Raw genomic sequence first — 13,373 nt, 5'->3', positions numbered from 1 at the left:
TAGAAAACTTATAATTAATTAAATGATGATCAAACATTATTAAAATATAAATTAAGAAATTAGTAAAATTAAGTGTCTTATTTAATGCTTCCAATGGTTTGTTTGATATGTTTATTAGTATGCAGAAGGAAGAAATTAATTTCCTATTGGGTCAAAAAGATAGAGCAGCCCACTTTAGTCAAAGAATTATTTTAGCTGTGTGCAAAGTCAATTCAAACATAAAGTGGCTGAAATTTGAAATGAAGATAAGCCTAAATCATAAGCCCATATTGATAAAACACATAAAGAAGGAAATGGCCCAAGGATGCCATACGTTGATCACAAAAACAAAGGGGCCCAATTTTGTTGAAGCATATTTTGGTTACTAATTCACTTTGGTGGAATCCAAATTTTAATTAAATTGATTGCATGCTTTCCACGGTTACCATTCCCATCTCCAATGGGTTATGGAATTCAAAATTTATTAACTTGAATTTATTGCATGCCTTGGAAATAGGAAAGAGAAAGTTCAAATTGATTTGATGGCCTTTAATGTTTTACACGTTACTAAGCAAAGAATAGGGGAAGTTAGTTTTAATTGATTTTAATTGATTTCACTCATTACTTCCAAAGCTTTTCTCTCTTCTCTCTCTTCTCTCTTTCGGTCATGTCTACTAGGAAAAGAAGATTGAAGCAAACTATCAGAGAAAATCACAGAGAAACTATGAACAAGCAAGAGGCTAAGGTGATGATGGCCTTAACAAAAAGAAGATCCAAGGTATGGTGTGGCTGAGATCTTTACCACTAATGGTAAGATGTGATGAAAAAGCCTCAAGATCACCATGCCTAAAGATGGAAGCGATCCATTCGGTCAGAGAAAAAGATCCCTTGGATATGGCTCGTCTCTACTTTGTGGTCATCCATCACAAAAGGTAGCTACTGTAGCTATGTGAAGGAGGAAGCAGAAGTGGAGCATGAGGAGCTGTCAAGGATCAAGTGTTCATCAAGGGTCAGGAATCCTTCTTGGGGACCAAGTCAAAATGGAAGGCTCAGATTGATGAAGCTTGATGAGATGGGATGAGAGTGAGGTAATTTCATGTTGGATTTTGCATTCGGTTTCCTCTTCTCTCTCTGGCCGAACCGGTCTTGATGTTGAAGAAGAAAAAGTTGGCTCGGTTGAACCGTTTCAACCTTGGAGGCTTCCCCTTCTATAATAAGGGTGAACAGCCAAGGTTTGAAGCAAGGAGAGTAAGCACAGAGTTCTCATAGCTACCCAAGCTAACAGAAGTTCTTCTCTTTCAATGTATTTTATTTTGTATTTTCTTTAGTTTTCTCTGTCTGAGTCTCATGGTGAAAAAGAAAAACAGTGTGAGGTTTGTATGAAAAAGCTAGTGAGCGGAAAAAGGAAGAGTGTACAAAATTAAAGAAAAAGCCATAGGTATCTTAGAGGTCCTTTGTACATCTATATGTTATGTATCATGATTCTGCGGGAATCCCCTTACAAGTTGGGTTAGCACTTAGCAGTTGAAAGCTTGGTAGGTGACCAAGTCAAGTTCAGGATTGGGGATAAATTCTGGACTTGTCCCGGATAGGAAGGGTAGTTCCTAGGGAGAATTGGTGTCTGTAATCTGTTTGATTATAGTGAAATTCCATCATAGTTGTGATGGAGACTGGATGTAGGCTGCATTGCACTTAGCAGCTGAACTAGGATACTTTTGGGTGTGATTCTTTCTCTCTCTTCTACTCAGTATCTGATTTTGTTCGTAGGAGAAAAAATTGAAAAATATCTCCTCATTGGTTACGAGACAAAAAGAAAATGTCTCTTGACTAGTGACGAGACAAAAAACAGAAATATCTCCTAAATCATTTTAAAAAGGCAGCAAGTGTTACTCAGCAAAAAGGGGCTAAGATTCAACTCCCCCTTCTCTTAGCCACTGATAACCATCACTAATAATTATAAAGAAGTCTCCAAATTGTTTATCTATATTCTTACTCTTTAATTTTATAATTATTACTAAGAGGATAATTGAAATTTTTTCCATTGCTATTAGTTATTGTTTGATACATTTGTTAAGATATTAAAGCTTTTACTTATTAAGAAAACTTTTTAAGTTTTTAAAATATTTCTTAGGTAAAAAATGTGTAAAAATAAAGGTACATTTTAACGAAAATTTTCATAAATAAATGGAAAACAAAACTAAATTTCTTAAAAGAGATATTTGAGAAAAGTTACAAAAATGTGATGTATTTGACCTTAGCAGAAATACTTTGGATTTAAGATAAATGTAAAGGGAATTGTGAAAATTGAGTGTAGAAATTAATGGGAATATGATATCTGAACTCAAGGGGTCTCCAAACTTCTTTTCATTGTTATATAAAGACAAAATAGATTTAGAAACTGATCCATACATCTTACAAACTTATCTAATTACTATTAATTTAGTCTCTAGTTACTGTTGACTACTGAACTAAATTCAAATTATATGCATTATAATGCATTTTGCATGTGTGTATACGTAACTGTAAATAGTTGTTTGTGGCAAAGACTCAACTCAAGTGAACTTTATAATTTAAGCAAAAATTTTCTGCTATCTGAATTTATGCAATTGAGGAGTTTTATTTATTTGTTTATTTGGGTAACTATGCCTTGTCTCAAGTCCCTATAATTCTTAAGAATTTCAGCTGAGGTATTTTTTTTTAAATTTTATTGTGTATAAATTTATTTAATAATTAAACGCTTTTTTGAGACAACGTTGTCTCAAGTCTCAAAACGTTGCTATAGATCAAAGATAATATTTTATTAACTTTTAGGCAATACTTTTTAAATATTATCTCAACTCTAAAGTGTTGTAGTGGCATTTATATGCATCAGACCAACAAGTTCTCTTAAATCCTCCTCATTATAATTGGCTTGGAGTTAGGAGTAAAAAATTTCTCATCTCAAGATATTTGAATGTGTAGTATATATCCCAATTGCTTCATCACAACGCACAAAGATAGGACCCCAAAGAAGATTGGGGATATATATTGGTTATGAATCCCCGTCAATTATAAAATATCTTGAACCTATGACGGGTGATTTATATAAGTCAAGATTTTTTTATTGTCACTTTGACGAAACAATTTTTTCGAAATTAGGAGTAAAAAATAAGTAGTTGAAAAAAGAAATTACTTGAAATATATTGTCGTTATCACATTTAGATCCTCGTACTTAGACAATATGAACTAGAAGTATAAAAGTTAAGTCATATACAAAATATTTCAAATCAATTGTCAGACGCATTTATTGACCTAAAGAAAGTAACAAAATCTCACATTCCAGCTGCAAATGCACTAATAAGAATAAGTATCTCATAAGGACAAGTTGTTAGTGCAAATGAAAGAAAATCACATCTAAAGAGTGGAAGGCCAATCGGTTCTAAGAATAAACATCCCCAGAAAAAAAAAAGATAATTAATATAGAGGCAAGTACTCAAAGAGGACTAGGAAACATAAATATTGATAAAAACTTGGAAGAAGTTCAGATATCTGAAAATGAAGAGATCTTGATAAGTTATGTCACTATCAGAAAAATATGAGACTGAAAGTATAGTGGTTTGACAATATTTTTGCTTATAATATTATTATTGAACTAGTAAAGCAAGACGAAGACCATGAATCAAAATCTGTCAAAGAATATAGATAGAGAGATGATTGGCTAAAATAAAAAGACGTAATTCAAGTTGAATTAACTTCTCTTAGAAAATATGAAATTTTTGGTCCTATAGTCAAAAACACTTAAAGGTATAGAACCAATGGAATACAAGTGAGTCTTTGTGTGCAAACGAAATGAGAAAAATAAAATATAAAGATATAAAGCACGACTAGTAACACAAGAATTCTCACAAAAGTCTCGTATTTACTATATGAAAATATATTATTTTGTGGTGGATTTAATTACATTAAGATATCTTATTAGTCTAAATGTGTATGAAAAGCTTAACATGCGTCTAATGGATGTTGTTACAACCTATTTATGTGGCTCAATTGATAAAGAAATTTATATGAAAATCTTTGAGAGATTCAAATTGCCTGAAGCATATAATAGTTATTCGGATATTTGTTCAGTAATACTTAAAAAATGCTTGTATGGATAACCAATGAAATACAAGTGAGTCTTTGTGTGCAAACGAAATGAGAAAAATAAAATAGAAAGATATAAAGCACGATTAGTAGCACAAGAATTCTCACAAAAGTCTCGTATTGACTATATGGAAACATATTATTTTGTGGTGGATTTAATTACATTAAGATATCTTATTAGTCTAGATGTGTATGAAAAGCTTAACATGCGTCTAATGGATGTTGTTACAGCCTATTTATGCGGCTCAATTGATAAAGAAATTTATATGAAAATCTTTGAGAGATTCAAATTGCCTGAAGCATATAATATTTCTTCGGATATTTGTTCAGTAATACTTAAAAAATGCTTGTATGGATTAAAAAAATATGGACTTATGTTGTATAAATGTCTCGGTGAATACTTAATGAAAGATGGATACCAAAATTGTGGATTATTTAAAAAGAGAATTTAAAATGAAAGATCTTTGCAAGACAAAATTTTGCCTTGGTTTACAAATTGAACATTTAAAAGATGGTATATTCATCCATCAGTCAACTTATATTGAGAAAATTAAAAAAAAATTATTTAGACAAGACATACCCATTGAGTACTCCAATGATAGTGATATTACTAGATGTGGATAAAGATCTATTTTGACCTTGTGAAAAGTAATGAAGAGCTCAATGGTCCTGAAATACCTTATTTTAATGCTATTGGTGCATTCACTACAAGAATTTCTCTCTTTTGTGGTAGTTTTTTCTTAATTCTAGTGGTTTAAAATTTCCACAAAAAAAGTTGTGGCAGTTTCAAAAGCCTCCAAAATTTGAGGTGCCATAGGCTCTTTGTGGCATTTTTATGAAACCGTCACAACTCTAATTAGTGGTATTTTTTGTCCTTTTTGTGGGAGTTTTTATTGGCATTGAGTGGCCATTTTCGTCAACTTTTGTGGAGGTTTAAACCCCCTCCCCCAAATAGAATTTTCAAATTAAAAAAAATTTGGTTATTCCCTACAAGATCTGAACCTCCAAAAACCTTTTAATATTTATTTTTAAAAAATTATTCTGTAAAAATTAAAATTATATTATTAGACTTTAAATAAACTAGATTAACTACATATACCTTTTATAATTAATAGACACTACTAGTCATTATCGTTTAAAGAAACTATTGAAGCAAGACAAATTAAATATTCAAAAGAAAATTAATATATTACATGTTTAAATAAAAAATACTTTAAAACAAAATAAATATAGTAACACTACCATCTTTTTTCAATTTCATATTCATTATATCAGCAAAACATTAAACATAATATGTAAATATGCGTTGTGATTACCCATATATAAATTTCTAATATTTTAAATATATTTGTAAAACAATCTTTAGTTGCCTGCAATATAGAAAATAAATTCCCTAGAGTTAAAAAAGTTAAATAAAATGATTGCTTAAGGTATAAAACATACATGCATATACTAATTTAGAAGAAGGATAAAAAAATAACTATAATGGTATAAACCAATTACATTATAACATTTTTAACATGAATGAAGGTAGAAAGAGAAGAACTATTATTATCTCAATTTCTCTAAAATATTAGCTGGCTTTATTGGAAATGTGTAGAAACTAGAAGTAGAAACATTTAGGTAAAAACCAAAAGATGAGGATACTTCTCATTTCTTTGTCATTGAGTGACTTCGGTAATTTTTAATAGTATTGTTAGCACTGATACAACCAAGATAAAATGAATTAGCATGTTTGTTAAAAATGAGGAAGATATCTATCTAGTTGGTTCAGAAAATGCATATGCGTTATTCATCATTTGTCTTTAATCTCTTATCATTCTTCAACTTTTCTTTGGAATGACTAGTGATATATTAGTAACAAAAAATAACATGTTAACAACTCATATACAAATCATGATGATTGAAGAAAGAAAATTAACAAAATTCAACAAAGACTCAACCTTCATTATATAATTGCAACTGCCACGGATCACAAGCACATCAATATAATAAAAAAAACCACATAAAAATCATGGTGCGAAAGAAATTAGATTATATTGTTTTATACTTGATGTCTTTCAAGGTGTCGAACAACTCAAGCGAGTTCACATTATCTCTGCAAAGTAAACAATTCCGTCAAGCATATAGTGTTCAATGTGCTCCAACGCCTTGTTCCTCTGATGAACTCATGCTTCATAATCAAAATCAATAATGCTACTGAGATATCCCCAGTAAAAGTAAATACAAATAATTGAGTGATACAAGATTGAATACTGAATAGCTAAAGGGTATGATCAGGAAATGGCTAAAATAAAGAAAAGATCTATCACAAATGCAAAACTAGGTCTTTATATTGAATGAGTGACTAGATAGCACCTTTCTAAGGTCATTGTTAGAAATGTTTAAAGTTGCTTTTAGATTCATAGCTATAGCAAAAGAAATAGCAAGAGAGTGACACTAGTTAATATTTTCTCAAGATGGTTTTATGACTCCATGTGTGATGCTGGCATTTTCTGCTGCTGTAAAATTAAACAAAAAAACTTGAGAAAGTTTGAAATTAAATATAAAAATTTCCCAACAATTTCAAAGAGTTATGCACCAATTGAACCCAGTCTTTCCCTTGATGAACATAAATTTAAACCTACAGTGCATAAAAAAAATCTCAAAATAATTCCCTAAACTTACAGCAAGATTACTGTTATGAGTAGAAGAAGTAAGCATAGAGAATATACACAGAACCAGAACCTTATACTCTATATTGAATTTTTTTTTGCCAACCTTGATAAGCAAAAAAAGGTACATCTTTAAGATATATAAAAGATAATTATTTCACATTCTGAAATCTGAATCGACAAAGTACTAAACACTTAATTTATAGATATATCTCAACAACTCTGCATCAATAAAGGAGAATAGCCTCTAATGGGAAGAGTTAAACCTAATGATCACCTAAACTGTGAATCCTAACATCATTTTTACTTCATAAAAAAATCAAAATTTTTAATAGAGAATAATAATTTTCCATTTAATTCTATTTACCATTATAATATATCAAATCAACTTATGTACTACTTCAATTTTCCTTCTCTAACTTGCATGGAAATGGAACTACAAATTACAGAACCAAAAATTTAAGTGCAAATTTAGAGACAGAAGCTCATAAAAAAGTGAACTTTATACTAATTCTAACTGTAAAAATAAGAAAGCAAATAATTTTCGAATAGAAAGTTTCGAAAGTTGTTAAGTACAAGGAAAAAGACATGAAGCAAATGCAGAGAGAAACAGAGTAAGGGTTTACCAATGAAGCATTAGACTTGAAGGTCACTCTTGCATTACTTACATTACTGCCATGGTAACATAGATATGATCTATATGAAAGGGATTTCAAATTTCAAATTTAAATTTCAACCAAAACAACAACCACGAATCAACAGTAATGTCAGATCATGCAGGATTTTAGTATCTAATTTTAGAACTACAATCAAATTTAACTCTAAATCCAGAAAATCACTTACTCTCAGAAACAATTACGAAGAAAGTAGCAGATTGCAACAATAATAGAGAAATCAGAACATCTTTTGATGAGTCCAGCAAACTCGCTTTTCTCGTGGGGTCATCAGTAGTGACGTTCGCGTTTGTCGTGACAGAGACGATGCCTGACCGAGATCGGAGGCGGTTCTGCGATGACTACAAAGCAAGGAGCAACGGAGGGCCTACCTACACATCGACGGTGACAATGACGATAGCTAACTCGGCAAGCATTGGCAGCAACAACGAGCAGTTTTTTTATTTTATATACGTGTGAAAACAGTGGTTCAAAACTGCCATAATCACCAGAACCACCACCAAACACAAAGGTAATTATGGCAGCAACCAAAAATGTCATAATGTTCGGATATTAGAACCGCCGTAATATCAATGACATTTTAAACCCTTTTTTTGTAGTGAAGCCAGAAGCAACGGAGGGCCTACCTACACATCGATGGTGACAATAACGATAGTTAACTAGACAAGCATTGGCAGCAACAATGAGTAGCAATAATTCAGATCTGGATCGCTCGAAATCAACAACAATTGAGAAATTGAACAACTCCATGAATAGAAAAAAAAATTAAAGAAGAGAGAAAATGCTTACCGCAGTGGAGAGTGAAATCGAGAATTTGAATCTGAAGGCAGAGCAAGAGATGATTGAGGTCTCAAGAGGAACGAGATAGGATTTACAACGTTTTACCCAACGTGAGGAGGAGTGAGAATGATTGTAAGTGGTTTCTATTTACCCTTCAGATTTGTTTATTTGGGAATTGGGAGTGACTTTTAATTGACAATAAGTAACATTTTTAGGAAGTTTTTTAAAAACTAAATATATTTGCTAACATTTATAAATAAATGTTACTTAATATTGAATTTTATGACCATTACTAACACTTTAACAAATGTTAAAAGAGAAATGTTACTAAATCTTCAAAATGTAGTAGTGACGTGTCGCATATTCTAAACAATAGGCAACATTTTAAAGTATTGCATACTCAAGAGAATAGGTAACGCTTTTTACTAGTAGTTGAAGCGTAACAGCTAAAAGAACAGGTGTAAAGTGTTGCCTAAAAGACAGTTTAAAAGCGTTGTTTATTTTAAAGAATAAGCAACGCTTCTAAAGAGTTGTCTTCAAAAGCGTTGCTTTTGAAGCAAAAAAGCATTGCCTTGACCTAAGGCAACGGTCGCATCTGCAAGGCCCCTAAAAACGTTGCCTCAAGTCCCAAAACATTGCTATTGATCAAAGGCAACCTTTTATTAATTTTTAGGCAACACTTTTTAAATGTTGTCTCAACTCCAAAATATTGTAGCGGGCCACTTGGAACTTTTTTTGTAAGATTTTTAACGAGGCAACTACTTAACGTATTATAAAATAGTATACCACTAGTCTACTACTATCACTATGGACATCCAAAGGATCGGAGAATGTTATAAATATATTTGCTATGGATACCATAGATTATAACCTATTTTAAAATTCAAATAGATAGAGTCATTAGTTATAAATATAACATAACTGAATGAGCTAAGAGTTGGATCCTTAATTATAAATAACACTTTTTTAATATTTTTTATACACTACAACAAATTCGGGCTGAGGCAACCCTTTAAAAACGTTGCCTATAATAAGAAAAAGTGTTGCCTTTTATCAAAGGCAACACTTTCCGACAAAACGCAATGCTTTTTGGAGGGTTGGCTATACGGCCGTTACCTTTGGTCTAAGGCAACGCTTTTGTGTATCAAAGGGAATCCTTTTTATGGCAACCTTTAAAAAACGTTGCCTTTTGTACAAAAAAAAGCAACTCCACGAAAGGGTTGCCTTAGAGGATCCAAACACAACGCTTTAGATAAAACTTTATGGCAACACTTTTTACGAGTTGTATTTTCTAATACATAAAGCAATACTTGTCCAGTTTTTTAAGTTGCCTTTTGATGTATCTAAAGCAACACTTGTTCAAATTTTTTTTAAGTTACCTTTTTTTATAAACCTAAAGCAACACTTATCTAAGTTTTTCTGTATTGCCTTTTCAGGTATCTAAAGTAACATTTATCTAAATTTATTTGAAATTGACTTTTTAAAAAGATATATAGCATACTTTAATAAAATTTAATTATTTAAACTAAATTTAATAAATAGAAAGAAAATATAAGCTAATAAGCTAATATATTGCATATATATTAAATTAAAAAGTTATTTCAAATTCAACTAAATAAATTTTTAAGACATATACTTTCAGTTGCCAATTCAAATCAAAATACACATAACTAAACCAAAAAAAAATACATGTTTTCTCATGAACTTCAACAAAAAAAAAACCAAATAAATGCCTAATTTCATCAGCTTCCATTCTCTTCGTCAGTTCTTCCCTAATGCCAATGTATGTCAGGGTTGATTTCCATAGTCTTGTTATTAGATATATAGCCAATCATGCCGTTATCTCTCAAGGCTTGAGTCTTCATAATCCTCTCCATTTTGTAGTCCAACCATACTCACTAGTGACCAAACAAAGAATAAAATCATATTCAATACTAAAGAAAACAACGATATAGTGTAAATTAACATAATATAAGGACCAAATGAACATCATGACTTTTATCATGCTCAATTTGAATAGGATAATAATATTCATCAACAACCAAATTATCATAAAACATAAAGGCAATAAAAGGATGAATAAAAAATGAAAATATACCAGAGAAAGATCAGAAATAGCATCTTCCAATATAAGTTGTTTTTTTTCAATATAATATGGTGACCCTCATCATGTGCAACTGTATTTATCTGCAAGTAAATAAATTTTTTTAACGGTTTCAATATAATATATTTCGAGATTTTACAATATTTTTTTAAATTAAAAAATAGAAAAAATGATACTTAATCATCCATTTAGCATTCAAATTATAAAATAGATTTTCTAAATCCAAAAAATTTAATAGTAAATAACTAACAACAAACCTATGACTAGAAATCAATGAACATGCCAATTAATTACCATGCCATGACTAATAAATTCCTCTAAAAAATTAGCTTACAATTCAAAACACAGTTACACAAGTCTTATGAAAAATTTGCACATACCTCGAATTCTAAAAGAATAACACCCCTGACAATAACATCATGAGTTGGAAGAGAAAATTGAGACAGCTTCCATACCATGTAGACAGAACAATAATAATTTAACACTAAAACAAAAGAATGAAAATAATATTTCTTTTTTTTATGTAAATAACCATGATCAGTATTTTGAAGGATACTACAACAAAAACATTAGAATACATCAGAAGATTTAGCACCCCATAAAAACACTCACAGTCGAAATTGAGGCAAGCCATAAGCTCTAGCGGCCAGAATTTCCAAACTCCACCACATATTACATAAGCATCTCCCTACAAGACAACAATAATGATATATATGACATCAAATAGCACTCAAAAGAAAACTAAAGAAAAAAAAATAGACACCTTGAAAACTAAAATTTTAATAGTGTCACAAACTGCTCTTTTTGTTCCTTCTTTCTTATTCTTTTTCCTTTAACTTGAATCCTACTGAGGAAAGTAGAAAAAAGAAAAAAAAAAAAAAGAAAAGCCACTACCTAAAAAAATGAAGATGCTTATTACCATATATTGATAAATGATAATTCAACCATATGAATATATGATCTATGAGGTGCCTAATACTATTCTCATATACATTATCATATAATTACTAGTCACATTATTTAACTTAGGTACATAAATTCTAGCATCAATTTCTCTGAATGCTCTAACTTTACCTATAGTAATCCATATCTGACCAGCTTTTGAACTGGATCACCATGTTAGTGGCATGAACTAGTGTTTTAAGTAGCTTGTTAATCATTTTTACATGATTAGCTAAAGAATTAATGAACTACTCTTCATCAAAGATATCAGAGAAATTGTTACAAAGCAAACTAGGGAATATAAAATCTAACTATAACCAGTTAATCAGTTAATCATTTACCTATTGTCTTGAAAAAAAATGGAGACATAAAGCTTAACATACATAAACCTAGGATTCAAGCCTTCTTCTCAAAGGATTGGGGCTTGGATTTGAGTTCGATTTTGAATTGGGCCATGGACAGCAACTTCTTGCCACCCTGCTACCTTCAAAATTGTTTCAAATATAAGAGTGTAGTTAAACTCAGCACAGTTGGAATTGTTGTCCAAATAGCCATTAAGAGTGTATTTTTGGGTTGAATTTATAATTACAGTTTAAACCATTTATGCAAGTCTAAATTGCCAACAATATTATGCAAATTGTCATTGAAATTCATCACATGAATAAAAAAAGTCAACAGAACAACAAATTGCCACCGAGTTGAGCAGCAACAACAAAAAAGGAGTGAAAAGCTTAAGTAAAACGTAAAATTTTAGTTATAAAGCTGAAAATTAAAGAAGAAAGAACACAAAAAAGAAGATTTTTCAAATGTATACTTATCAAAAATGACGCAAAATCATAATCAAAATTCAAAATAAAAAAGAAAACCCTAAAAAGCAACAATCAGAACCATAAATATTCAAAAAAATTGAAATAAAACCCCCAAAATCAGATTTATCAAAAAGCCCCAAAAATTCAGAATCAATGCATTCAGAAATTCCATTCCCATAGTAAAATTTAGAATCAATGCATTCAGAAATTTCATTTCCATACTAAAATTTAGAACATTTCCATACTAAAATTCAGAATCAAAGCATTCAAAAATTCCATTTCCATATTAAAATTCAGAATATTCCCATTCTAAAATTCAAAATCAATGCATTCAGAAATTCCATTACTATAATAAAGTTCAGACATGTCTTACCAATACGCAGAGGAGGAGGAGGATGGTTACAGCAGCGTGTAGCGTTGTCAGAGCTCGCGAAGAGGAGGAGGCGAGACAAGGGAAGGAGAGGAAGAATGAGAAGAGAAGGGAGAGGGATTTCTCGACGGTGGTGGTTCGGCACAAAACAAGGAGCGCACCGCGCCGTCGCCATGGAGCAGCGTCCATGGAAAAGATGACCGCACCGACGCCCGTGGAGGAGAGTATTGCGCCAACGCCCGTGGAAGGAAGCACGCGCCGTCGCCCGTGGAGGAGAGCACTGCGATCGAGAGCTGCAATCGTGGAGGGTGTGTTGCCGTTTGGGATTGCTTTCGAAGTGTTAGGGCTAGCTTACGATAGTGAATGAATGGAATCACATTCTTTCTTGTCTTTTCTTTTTTTTTCTAAGTTATTTCATTGAAAAATAACTGGTGGAAATATAATTAAAATTTCACTCCAAAATTTTTAGTTATGAATAATTTTAGGCAACTTTTTATAAATGTTATTTATCTAGTTTTTGTTGAGAACTCTTATAAAATGTTGTATTTTTATTTAAAAATATTGTCTTAAATTTTGTATAATGCAACCTTTTTTAAGTGTTGTTTTAGATATCAAAGACAACTATTTTAGTGGGTGGCCAAAAATTTTGTTATCTTTACCTTACTTAAAGACAACTCGTTAAAAATATTGTCTTTTAATTTTCTATCTAAGACAACATTTGTTAAATGTTGCTTCGAATAAAGGTTTTTGAACCGCTGGTAATTCGTTTTGCGGCGGTTAACCGCCGCTAATCCTCCTGAAAATCGCTGCTAAGAGGCGAATCTGTTGTAGTATACCTTAAGTCAAAAATATTGTAGTGATAACATAATTATTAATAAATCATCTATTATTTTTCGTATTCTCTTTCTTCTTTCCTCTTTTCTCAAACCTTAATCCTTA

This window comes from Arachis ipaensis, chromosome B8 (assembly GCF_059453495.1).
Source record: "Arachis ipaensis isolate K30076 ecotype BB chromosome B8, ASM5945349v1, whole genome shotgun sequence".
In the NCBI taxonomy this organism is placed as follows: Eukaryota; Viridiplantae; Streptophyta; class Magnoliopsida; order Fabales; family Fabaceae; genus Arachis; species Arachis ipaensis.
This window is presented reverse-complemented; position numbering follows the sequence as displayed.